Source organism: Hippoglossus hippoglossus, chromosome 18 (assembly GCF_009819705.1).
Source record: "Hippoglossus hippoglossus isolate fHipHip1 chromosome 18, fHipHip1.pri, whole genome shotgun sequence".
NCBI lineage: Eukaryota > Metazoa > Chordata > Actinopteri > Pleuronectiformes > Pleuronectidae > Hippoglossus > Hippoglossus hippoglossus.
In genome coordinates, this window is record NC_047168.1 from 16,359,193 (window position 1) to 16,372,700 (window position 13,508).

General features: G+C 47.5%; 1 pseudogene; it reads left to right on the forward strand.

Moving 5' to 3' along the window:
* Nucleotides 1-3,690: 3,690 nt before the first annotated feature.
* LOC117752197 lies at nt 3,691-4,796 on the forward strand (annotated as a pseudogene).
* Nucleotides 4,797-13,508: the final 8,712 nt, after the last annotated feature.

Sequence of the window (13,508 nt, forward strand, 5' to 3'; positions counted from 1 at the left end):
GTGCTGTGGTGGCCCCGCCCACTTCCGTTGTCAGAATTCTGTCCGTGGTTTGAGGTCTACTTCGCTCCTGGGGGTGGAGTCAGAGAAGCTGTTTATTGTTGATGAGATTTTCACCTGTTTTTATATTTTAATAAATACATTTATTTATAAATATATATGTGTTAATGTATTTATATTTATTTATATTTGTACCACAATGATCCTGATTGGTCCTGACTGGTTTTAATTTGGTTGCTTGGTTGTGATTGGTCCTGACTGTCCCTGATTGGTTTTAATTTGGTTGCTTGGTTGTGATTGGTCCTGCTGAGTTTCTCCATGTCTGAACAGTGAGTCATCTACTCTTCACGTGATTGGTTGGTCCAGTTTCACCTGCAGGAGCGTCTGTGATTTAAAGCATTGTGGGAAATGTCGACCTGTGTAACTTTGAAACGCTGTGATGTCATAATGATGTCACCTGTATCTCCACGCTGTCGTCTCTGTGTCGCTCGTCCACTCTCTCTCCCAGTGAAACCAGTTCGTTGAGCCACAGAATGGAGTTAGTGAGAGACTGACACACACACACACACACACACACACACACAGATCAACACACCTGAAAAAACACATCACATGACCATTCACCTACACAGATCATGTGATGTAAACAGGAAGTAGATCATCTCCTCTGCAGTCGGTTGCTTAGTAACAGAAACTCCTCTGAAGGAGGAGCAGTGACGACGAGGTGGAACTGTAACTGACAGGAAGTGTTAGCTTTGTGTTCACCACTGGTAGTCGAGTCATGTGACTGATAAGAACCAATCAGGAAGAACGTCTGCGTCATCGTTTACTAAAGTCTCAGTTTCTGTTCAGACTGAAACACAAACCCAGAGTTTTCAAACTAAAACGAAACCAGTTCACATAAAATCGTTGATTGGTCCATTTTGATTGACAGCTCACCTCCTCAGACGAGTCCATCTGCTCCACAGCCTGCAGGATATGACATCACACACAGGATATGACATCACACAATCATGTGTGGGTTTTTGTGTACGTCTGTGTGTGTGTGTGTGTGTGTGTGTGTGTGTGTGTGTGTGTGTGTGTGTGTGTTTACCAGGTTCTCTCGGTCTCTCAGCTGTTGAACCTCCTGTAAAAATCAAACAGTTATTTAAAAACATTGTACCCGTGGTCACATGATGCTTTGATGTCATCATGAATAATAAATCTAAACTTTTGTTGGTTTTGTTTTAGTAATTTTATGTTTTATTTTTACTGTATTCACAAAAAAAGCTTCATACTTTTGTCCAGCAGGTGGTGCTGAGATCACAGTGAGCTCATCCAGCACAGGTTCACATTCTCAAAGTGTGATTGGTCAGTAGCTCCTGAGACTCATGGGTAATGTAGTCGGTTAGTGGACTGACAGAATGTTACGTGTGTGTGAGCAGGAGCAGACTTCATTCATATTTTCATCAAATCAATAAGAATCAGCATATTCAGGTTTAAACTGTGTGTGTGTGTGTGTGCGTGTGTGTATGGGGGGTGACCTCTGAACTCTGGCTTGACTCTGATGATGAAGCTGATGATGAAGAGGAGGAGGATGTTGTCTGTTGAGCGATGTCAGGAAGCTGCAAACACACAAACATCAGGAAAGAAAGTAAAGTTTATGATGAGCATGTTATTATTACTCAGCTAAAGTCTGATTGATTGATTGACGCACATCCAGATTGACGGTGGTCTGTTCCCCTTGTTGTTGAAGACTAAGCTGGACGCTGCCTCCACGCTCACCTGTGGACTGTACACACACCTCAGAGTTATTGATCAGTCATAGCTCCAACCCATCAATTGATCAGAAGATCAATAGAGATCTGTCTTACAGGAGCAGCCTGGTTCTGGTCCAGCAAACTGACCATCAGCAGAAACATCCACATCCTGGAAACACTGAACGACTTATCTGGTCCAAACTGGGGGAAGCAGGGCAGTCCTGATGGTCCAGGGGAGTCCTGATGGTCCAGGGGAGTTCTGATGGTCCAGGGCAGTCCTGATGGTCCAGGGGAGTTCTGATGGTCCAGGGCAGTCCTGATGGTCCAGGGGAGTCCTGATGGTCCAGGGGAGGTCTGATGGTCCAGGGCAGTCCTGATGGTCCAGGGCAGTCCTGATGGTCCAGGGGAGTCCTGATGGTCCAGGTCTGAGGGTCCTGCTGGTTCTGTTTGTGCCTCATCCTGATTCGTGTCTTTTATTGTCTGTTCAGCAGGAAGTGACCTGTCATCGCGTCTTCCTATGTCCCCGCCCCCCTCCCACTAACAATCCACCACCAACCAAAACAACACGATTTATGTGTGTGTGTGTGTGTGAGGGGGGGGAATCATCTCTGGCTGTTTGTGGGAACTGTTTTCAGACATGAACTGTGTAAAATGTTGTCTGGACATTTCCTGTAGTTAGTGTTTGTGAAGCAGAAGCAGGAGGTTGTCGGGTCCGACTCGTTCACAACAACAGGAACATGTGGGGAACATGTGGGGAACATGTCAGGAACATGTGAGGAACATGTGAGGAGCATGTCAGGAACATGTGAGGAGCATGTGAGGAACATGTGCCTCACATGTCAGGAACATGTGAGGCACATGTCAGGAACATGTGAGGCGCATGTGAGGAACATGTCAGGAACATGTCAGGAACATGTGAGGAACATGTCAGGAACATGTGAGGAGCATGTCAGGAACATGTGGGGAACATGTGAGGAGCATGTGAGGAACATGTGAGGAACATGTCAGGAGCATGTCAGGAACATGTGGGGAACATGTGAGGAGCATGTGAGGAACATGTGAGGAACATGTCAGGAACATGTGAGGAGCATGTCAGGAATATATGGGGAGCATGTGAGGAGCATGTGAGGAACATGTCAGGAACATGTGAGGAGCATGTCAGGAACATGTGGGGAACATGTGAGGAGCATGTGAGGAACATGTCAGGAGCATGTGAGGAGCATGTCAGGAACATGTCAGTAACATGTCAGGAGCATGTGAGGAGCATGTCAGGAACATGTCAGGAGCATGTCAGGAACATGTCAGGAGCATGTGAGGAGCATGTCAGGAACATGTCAGTAACATGTCAGGAGCATGTGAGGAGCATGTCAGGAACATGTCAGGAGCATGTCAGGAACATGTCAGGAACATGTCAGGAGCATGTCAGGAACATGTCAATGGTTCAGTTCATGTCTGAAATTGGGTTGAAATAGCATTGAATTGAAATAAAGTAAAATACTCCAGTAAAGTACAACTACAACACATGTACTTGTACACATCTACACAACTGATATGATTCCTCACAGTTTCACAATAACATGTTGATATATATATCATTTGTCCGTGTTGTCCACATACTTCTGTTTGTGTGGTAGTAAACACATTTCACAACCAGGAGGAGGACGAATAGATTTACTGTCTTAGCACCACACAACACACACACACACACACACACACACACACACACTTACATACACACAACACAACTACAGAAAGTTTGTGTTACGTTGTGACAAGACGTGAGACTCTCCAGGTTCAACATCTGCTGACATCAGGTGAGGTGATTAAAATATCAATGGTTTCACAGTTTGTGTCGGTAACAAGTTTCTTGATTGTTCGGCTCTGACACAGATTCACTTCCTCCTTCACTGACAGGAAGTGTTCGTGGATTTCTACCAAACGGAATTCTGTTCAACAAATCAAGGTTCAGGACGACGACCAGTGTCATCACGAGGTCGGTGAAGCTGCTCGTCTGCTGAGAACCACCTTGACATCAGCGTCTGCGTGAAGAGCGTCTGCAGAACGTTGGTGGATGCAGGTGTTTGTTAGTTGTGACTGGACGAGGGTAAACTCTCTGTTCTCTTCTTTTTCTTGATTTTGTTTGTTTGTTTGTTTTTTGACCTGATTTAAAGTCTTGTGTTGCAGGTGTGACATGTCGTCCTCAGGTCAGTGGACGTCTCTGCGCCCGTTTGTCCTCAGCTTCCTTTTCTCGTCCTGTTTCCTGCTTCTTGTCTTCACATATTTCAAACGTGAGAAGTTCCGTGCGTTCGTTGTCTCCATGGAGACAGACAGACTCATGTCCTGCAGAGGGCAGAGTCAAACCCAACTGTTCGTTCACAGCAGAGGACGCAGACACTGTCCTGCTGATCTGGACGTGGCCGTTTGGCCACAGGTTCGATCTCAGCTGCAGCTCGTCACCAGGTGTCGCCTGACGGACGGCAGGTCTCTGTTCCAACGAGCCGACGCCATTTTCTTCCGCCACCGAGACATTCACCTCGCCCACATCCCCACAGAGCCACGCCCCTGCTTTCAGAAGTGGGTGTGGTTAAATATGGAGTCACCTGCAAACTCGGCTCCGATTCCTAAACTCAATGATTTATTGAACCGGACTTGCAGCTACCGCCTCGACTCAGACGTCCCAGTGCCTTGTGGGTATCTGGTGCCTGTGGCGTCTGAGGACGAGACTTTCAAAGTGCCGGAGAAGCAGCTGCTGGTGTGTTGGGTCGTGAGTAACTGGAACACGCGACCCAGACGAGTTCAGTTCTACAACGAGCTGAAGGAACATGTCCACGTCTTCGGGGACGAGTGACGGAGAGTACATGGAAACGATGTCCGGCTGTAAGTTCTACCTCTCCTTTGAAAACTCCGAGCACACTACATCACAGAGAAGCTGTATCGACCCATGATGCTGGGGAGTGTCCCAGTCGGCCTCGGACCCCCCAGAAAGAATTACCACGTCCCTGCTGACGCTTTTACGTCGACGACTACTCGTCTGCAAAGCATCTGGCAGATGTGGTGTAAACAGAAGGTAGATTGTCTACGACCAATAATATTCCGCTAGGCATAACCATAGCAACGGTGATGACATGTCAGTGTGGGCGGAGCATAAGGACGATGCTCCAGAAGGTTTGTGAATAAGGTTTGAATAAACAAAACTGACCAAGAATCAGATTCAGGCTGTGATGTTGTTTGTGTCCAGCAGAGGGTGCTGTCCCCTCATGAACAAGTGTGTGTCTGTGTGTGTGTCTGTTTGAGTGAGTGATGGTTGGGGGTGTCTTGATGAAGCAGCTCGTTCCTTCTTCTCTTCAAACTGAGGACAGAGCGAAAGTTAATTTCTCTGTTCTCGACATGTTGAGCAGGAGGAAGTCACCAACTGCACCACACACACAGACACACACACACACACACACACACACACACAGACAGACACACACAGACACACACACTCAGTGAAGGAGTGATGATGTTCTGAGGAGTTAAAGGATCAAAACTCTGGAACCAGACTGTTCTTCATCATGGTGCTGGATTTATTCACCCTGATTCAGAAGGTCCTCAATGGACCAATCAAACACACCGCGCTGTTCAAACATGTGTGTGTGTGTGAGTGTGTGTGTGTGTGTGTGTGTGTGTGTGTGTGTCTGTGTGTGTCTGTGTGAGAGTGTGTGTGTGAGTGAGTGCGTAGTTCAGCTAATATTATTTTAAACTGTTGACCGAGACTGGTGAGCGCTGCAGCTAATACCCCCCCCCCCCCCCCCCCCCCCCCACACACACACACACACACACACACACACACACACACACACACACACACACACACACACACACACACACACTCCAGTCGTTTCATGGATGATTAAAATAATGTTGAGAGAGTGAGAACAGCTGCAGAGACGAGAACTGAAGTAGAAACAAGCTGAAGTTGTCATGTTGCTATGGTAATGCAGAGGTGCATTCTGGGAGTAGTTTGACCACGGACTGTAAATAATGATAGACGTCTCCACTTCCTCCCATCATCCGCATATGAATAAAAACATCTTCGATATGAACGCTGCCATCTTGTGTTGATGACGTCGACCAATCCTGAGTCAGTCTCAGCTGTCAATCATGACGTCTCAGCCCGTTTTTAATAACTGATCAGAAACATCAGAGAGATAAGAACGACCTGAAATGACAGGTCCATGTTCCATCTGCTAACATGGAGGAGGTTAATTACCTATACTGCAGCCAGACACCAGGGGGCGATCATGTCATCCATCTTTATTTACAGTCTGATTCGCACTGAAACATGAACGTTCACAAAACGAACAAAAACTGGATCAGACTAATTCCTGGAGGGAAACACTCGTCAATCTCCGCTGATCCGAAACATCTGGAAGTGTTCCAGGTGTGTGTGTGTGTGTGTGTGTGTGTGTGTGTGTGTGTGTGTGTGTGTGTGTGTGTGTGTGTGTGTGTGTGTGTGTGTGTGTGTGTGTGTGTGTGTGTGTGTGTGTGTGCCTGCCTGCCTATCTGGTTTCTATAATGAAAACACACTGAGCGCCCCCCCCCCCCCCTTCATTCTTTCTCTAACTCGTCCCAGATGTTGGACGATCAGAGGTAAAGCGAAACATGAAATGGACGACGTGACATAAAGACAGCAGCTATTTAGTGTGTGTGTGTGTGTGTGTGTGTGCGTGCATGTGTGTATGTGTGTGTGGTCTTGTGCAGCTATCTTTGTGAGGACCTGTTTGAGTCTACAACCTACGGAGTGAGGACCTTTTGGCCGGTCCTCACTTTGTGACCCCCCCCCCCCTTTAATGGACTGTTTGGGGGTTAAGACTTGGTTTCAGGGTTAGAATCAGGTTTAGGTTAAGGGTTAGGGTTAGGGAATGCATTATGCCAATGAGTGTCCTCACTAAGAAGCTGTACAAACATGTGTGTGTGTGCTCTCCTCCTCAGTGTCGTCACCATGGTAACCCGCTGAAAGGTGAAACCCTGATACCTCTTCTGACCTCTGACCTCTGCATGCAGTTGCGGGAGGAGGCTCCACTTCCTCTTCCTGTGGCTCCATCCATATTCCAGCTGACAGGAAGTGATGTCGTGTCAGTGTCTCCTGACCCTGCTGCTGTTTCCCATGATGCCTTTCAGCATGGACACGTGCAGCCGCCGCAGGTGACTTCTTTAACACTCGCTATAAATTAAGATTGATGACATGATCGCCCCCTGGTGTCTGGCTGCAGCACAGGTCATAAACACTGACCAAACTAAAAAGTACGAACATGTTTAAAACATGAAAACTGAATAAACAATGTGAGATAGTTTTATTTTAAAAAGCGTCTTTATCTGAATACATGACGTGAGTCACATGACAAACATAAGAGGATTTATTTGTCGTCAGTGGTAGAACGACGTTCGGTTCCTCGTGGTTCTGTTTCCCTTTGATCCATCGATCCGATCAGTCCATTGATGATTGACAACGACACGTCCTCGCTCTCTGCTGCTCAGAAGACATACTCAGTGGTGACATCAGCAGTGATGTCATCATAGTCTTCATTCAACCCCGCAGCTCCCTGAGCAGGCTGAGATGTCTCCATGGAGACAAGTGGCAGGCATCCTGTAGGTGGACAATGATCAGAAGACAACCTGCCACCAGGGGGAGTGTTTCCAGAACAATGAGTGTGTGTGGTTCTCACCGGAGTTTCTGCTGAGGAGTGATGTCATCAGGATGGTGGAGACGAAGTACGGAGCGAAGACGAGTAACTGGAGGAGAGGCCGTATCCATGGAGACGGAGGTAAGACGGACATCACTGACGACACACAGTTAGTAACAGTTACACACAGTTAAAGTTAGTTACAGTTACAGTTACACTTAGTTACAGTTACAGTTACACTTAGTTACAGTTACAGTTAGTAACAGTTACACACAGTTAAAGTTAGTTACAGTTACACTTAGTTACAGTTACAGTTAGTTACAGTTACACTTAGTTACAGTTAGTTACAGTTACAGTTAAAGTTAGTTACAGTTACACTTAGTTACAGTTACAGTTAGTTACAGTTACACTTAGTTAAAGTTAGTTACAGTTACACTTAGTTACAGTTACGGTTAGTTACAGTTACAGTTAAAGTTAGTTACAGTTACAGTTAGTTACAGTAAGCTCACCTGCAGAAACGGTCATTCCAGACAGCAGCAGCACAGACACCCCTGCAACAAGAAGGTTTAGATAGTTTGTACTTTTGGACCAATCACAGGAAGTAGAGACAGCTTTAAATAATAGAAGAAGAAAAAGAAGTGTGGTTAGTAAAGAGGGACATCGGGCTGGAAGGTCGCTGGTTCGAGGCCACGGACTGGCAAAGCATGACACCTGGACCGAAGGATGGACCTGACAATGGATCTGTTCAAGTCCAAGAGCAGCGACAGATGGACACTCCTCTCCCTATCCCACTGTCTGAGGCCCAATCCCATTCCACCCCTTAGCCCTTCCCCTTCGTTTTACGCGTTGACATGCAGGGGTGGGCTGTACCAACACCTGTAGGGATGGAGGGGTAGGGCTTAATAACCCTCACTTCGAATGTAGGGGTACCCAGAATGCCTTGTGAATCACCGGCAAGCTGGGAGAGAGACCCAGTCAAGTGTAGGTAGACTCCGCCCACGTAGGTGAGGACGACAGGACGTACGTATGTCAGACAAAATTCTTTAGTCCCTAAATTACAATGTGAAACCAAACCTACCAGATCAGATAAAAATATGGAACAAACACATGAAGCCTCAGACTCGATGTTCGACGTCGTCTTTTAAACGTTTAAATTTATCTCAAACTCTTTCTATTGTCGAGCGAGTGTTTCCTCTGCTGATGAATGAATGAAAGGATGAAGTGTCGGACTCACCCAGCAGGACAAACACAGACGGACTCTTCATCTTGTCTCGACGCCAAAAAAAAGAGGAAACACAGTAAAACCAGAAGTAGACAACAGGAAGTGGCTGCAGCCTCCGACACGTGAGACATGTTTATCACATTTGATCTGAACATTTAACTTGTTTCTTCTCCAGCAGCTTCAGCGTCTCTCCTGAAGATGAGTTCGCTGTAAAAGACTGAGACACACACACACACACACACACACACACACACACACACACACACACACACACAGCCTGCAGTATGTGAGTCACTGCTTATTAAGTTACAACTTCAAACAAGATCGTGTGTGTGTGTGTGTGTGTGTGTGTGTGTGTGTGTGTGTGTGTGTGTGTGTGTGTGTGTGTGTGTGTGTGTGTGTGTGTGTGTGTGTGTGTGTGTGTGTGTGTGTGTGTGTGTGTGTGAGGTCACCATCAGGTCGGGTTAGGGGAAATGAGGTGTCAGCCTATCAGCTGATAGATCACCTGTTGATTGACAGGTGATCATTACCATGGTGACAGGCTTTTGTGTGTGTTTAATGTGTGTGTGTGTGTGTACGTGTGTGTGTGTGTGTGTGTGTGTGTGGATAATGAATTAATAGGATCGTTATTATTCTTGTTGATAACAGAATATTTCTCTAAAACGGTTCTTGATACCTGCGTCACCAGGACCAAAGTTCCAGGAGGTTTCGTTCTGTGTTCAGAGGAACCAGAAGACTTCACAGAAGCTTCACAGGTTCTCACGAAGGTTCTCGGGGGCCTCGAGGTGCAGGAAGCTTTGAAGGTTCTTAAAGATGTTCTGTGACAGTTCAGGGGTTCCAGAGGTTCCCAGAGAGTCTGGGGATTCTGGAGTGGCTTCATTTTGTTGGTACATTTTTTAGAGGATCTTAGAGTTTCAGGGGTTCCTTAGTGGACCCAAACATTCCAGGAGCTTTAGTGATTCTTGAGTAAGTTTTAATATTCATTCTTTGGATTCCTGGGTGATGGACGTTGTTTGTCAGCATCTGAAGGAGGTTTTAAGTTCTTCAGGTGCAGAGGTTGTTCAGGAGGAACCAGGCGTCACAGATGTTCTCCGACACTTCAGGAGGTTTCGAGGGTTATTGGGGAGTTTTCTTCTTTAGTGGGTCCCTGTGGTTCTCAGGGTGGTTCCTGCGGTTCTTGAATAGTTTCCAGGACGCTTCGGTATGCTGGAGGTCAGGAGGTTTGTCAAACACTGGAAAATCTGAAACTGGAAAAATGACATGACCATTCCACACACACACACACACACACACACACACACACATACACACACATACACTAAACACACATGTATATGTACTTCAGAGCTGTCAGTATTGATCTCCTTGGAGAGAGAGAGAGACAGAGCAGGAGGGCGGCCAAAATCTTCGTGGGTAACACACACACACACACACACACACACACACACTAGCTCAGATGAAACACAAACCTTCTGGTTTTTTCATTTCACAGCGTCTCTCCCAACAATGTGCTCATTAAAGTGAAATAACATGTCGACATGTTCCTTCCTATACATCACACACACACACACACACACACACACACACACACACACACACACACACACTCAAACTCCTTCATAAACTCACTGCAAACGTCTGGAAGTCATTTCTGTCAATGAGCTCTGGGAGACGAGTGGCGGCGGTTTCTCTGTGGAGGAGGTTTCAGGAGCTGAGTGAGGAGGTTCAGAGGGTCGGGGGGGAACTCGTACTGAAACCAGACGTTCTCGGGCGACAGCTCGGTTATAACACAAAAACTTTAAACACACAACCAGCACGTCCTCCTTGTTCACATGACGGGACGAGAGGCGTCACAGTGAATCTCTGATGCTGTGCCGCTGGTCCGGGCCATGTGGCCTCGCCATGTGGCCTCGCCATGTGGCCTCCACGACGCTTTCTCCTGACTCTGTTCTGTGGCGTGACGTCAGACTCGTCCTCTGCTGTGGTGAAGCAGCCAATCACCTGTGTTTAAGAGCCGCACTGTGATTGGCTGCTGTGGTTCAACAGAATTTGTTTGTTCAGACTCTGGTTACGCCGCTTGTCAATCACACAACACACACACATTTGGCTACCGCTGACCTCTGACCTTGATGTGTGTTTGTTGTTCCTGTGGAGAAACGCCTGCTGCTCTGAAACCACATGACCTCTCCTGCTTCACTGTCCCTGAGCCAATCAGGAGCCAGATAAGGCTCCAATCATGGCCCTGTTTTAATCAGCCTCACATTAAGTTTTCTGTGAACTGACCAAACATAATGCTGAGGATGGAGCACCATCACCATGGTGACCACCGACCCTCTCACTGTCAGGCCTGCTGTTTGTCTGTCTCACACTCATCCCTCCGTCCTGATAACACACACACCCTGAGGTCAGAGGTCAAAGTTGACAGTTCCCATGTTTGTTTGTATGAGTCCACTCCGCCCTGTGGTCAGTCAGGTGACCTTCGTCTTAAGGCTGATGACAGAAACTTAAAAAACTTGTCAGACAACCGAAGCTGAAACGATCGCTTTGTCCTATTCTCTATTTTTTAACCCTTGTGTTGTCCCTGCTTCCCCCGGCTGTTGGCCCCCTCACATAGCCCACCCCATATTAGGACGCACACGTAGGGCAATAGACACGTGAGCAGCCCTTGCAGATGTATTTGTTACACCCGCGGCACACGGTGTGAGTTTTACAGTCCTTTTTCCTGGGGCATATCTGACACCTCTTCCTCTTACTCGCCCCGAGCGGGGCTGCAGCTAGGGCTATGGAGGAGGCCGGACACTCGGTGCGCAGGTCGGTCTCGTCCATCCCTTTCCATTCGTCACCGTATTTTCGACGACCCTCCCGATTCGTCATCTCCAGGATGATGTTCTCTACCGTCGGCGTGATGAACAGGTGGAACGTCGAGGCTAGGTCACCGGTGCGGGACGTCGCGTGGATCGTGGGGCCCCGGAGGGCCCCGCTTTGAGCCGCAGCAGAGGAGGAGGAAGAGGAGGAGGAAGAGGAAGAGGAAGAGGAGGAGGAGGAGGAGGAGGAGCAGTGGCCCTCCTCTCGGACGTACGCCCTCGAGGACCATGTTATTTCCCTGTTTCTTGAGGGGAAGGTCTCTCTTTCCACGAGTCCGGTGGTGGTGGTGGTGGTGGTGGTGTCGCCGTGGTCTTGTCCTCCTTCTTCTTCTTCTTCCAAGGATGAAGAATCTGCAGAAGCATCACCCACTGGGTCGTCGTCTTCGTCGTCTTCTTCGCTATCGCCGTTGTCTCCGTCTCCGTCCTCTCTGTCTGCTTCTCCATCTCCTTGTCCGTCCTCTTCGGGTTCAGAGGATGGTTGCTGGGAGAATAGCTGTTGGAGAACCTGTTCTCTGGTGAAACGCTCCTGACGCGACATCGTGCCATGGTCCGTGAGAGAGTGGCACACTGAGACTTACATGTGGGTCTAATGTACCCCCCCCTTGATTTCAACTGGAATCAGGTGTGGGTCTAAATGAGCCCACAGAGCACCACAGCGCCCTCTCTGGGTCTAAATGACCCCTCCATGACAATCGAGAATGACAATCCATTGGTCTCAATTACCCCAGGAGAGTTGGATAATGACAATCCTTGGGTCACCCTAACCCTAACCCTGACCGGCCAGGGCTTGCGTATGATCACACGCACTCACGCACGCACGCACACACACACACACACACACACACACACACACACACACACACACACACACACACACACACACACACACACACACACACACACACACACACACTCTGGGTCAATTCGAGCCAGGAACAACACAAGGGTTAAGTAAAACCATTCAAACTGAAAATACTTTGTTTTACAGGACCTGAGACTTGGACTCGACTTTACTTGAGCTTGGTCCTGTGATACCAGCTTGACCCAGAGGAGGTGGTGGGACACCAGCCCCCCCCCCCCCCGCAGGACACAGGCACTGGGCAGCTCCTTCAGCGACTGATTCAAGTGTCTGAAGGTGTCGCAGGTCGTTCCTTCCTGCAGCAGAAAGACTGTACGACCAGCTCGCTCCCAGTAAAACTCCATGCACCATCATGGACTGAACTTTAACACTTTAACACTTTAACTGTGCAATATTCACTGTTTGGCCCTAAACACCTCAGAGAAACACTGTCTGACCAGATAGTCCCCTTGGACGGTGTTAGTTTGGCCCCCAGCTCCGCTGTGAGGAACCTTGAGTTATGTTTGACTAGGACATGTGACCCACAGATAAAACAGGTCTCTAGGACAGCTTTCTTCCACCTTTTGTTCCCTCTAGACTGGATCAGTGTGACTCTTTATTATCAGGACGTCCCAGTAAGTCTGTGAAAAGCCTCCAGTTGGTCCAAGATGCTGCAGCACGAGTGCTGACAGGAACTAGGAGAGATCATATTACTGCTCTCAGCTTCTCTGCACTGGCTCCTTGTAAAACTCTGAACATCAAGATCCTGCTCCTCACATAGAAAGTCCTTCAAACCCTTCATATATCAAAGAGCTCATAACACTGTACTGTCCAAATAGATCACTGCACTCCCAAAACACAGGTTCATTGTGGGAACTGTTGGTTTCTCTATAAAACGCTTTAAGGTCTTGACCTTCGATGTAAAGAGCCTTGAGATAACGTATATTATGATTTGGTGCGATACAATTAGAATTGAATTGAATTATACTGTATGTTCATCCGTCTGTGCAATCTGTTCACTGTAAATATCCTCACTGCATACATTCATGTTTCTATTTATTTTTTTATATTCCTTACACTTAAGTATTGAATGTTACTTCAGACTTGCTGATGTCTTTTTGACTCTTGCTGCTGTAAGACTGCAAATGTCCCCATTGTGGGACTTATCTTATCTTAACCTGA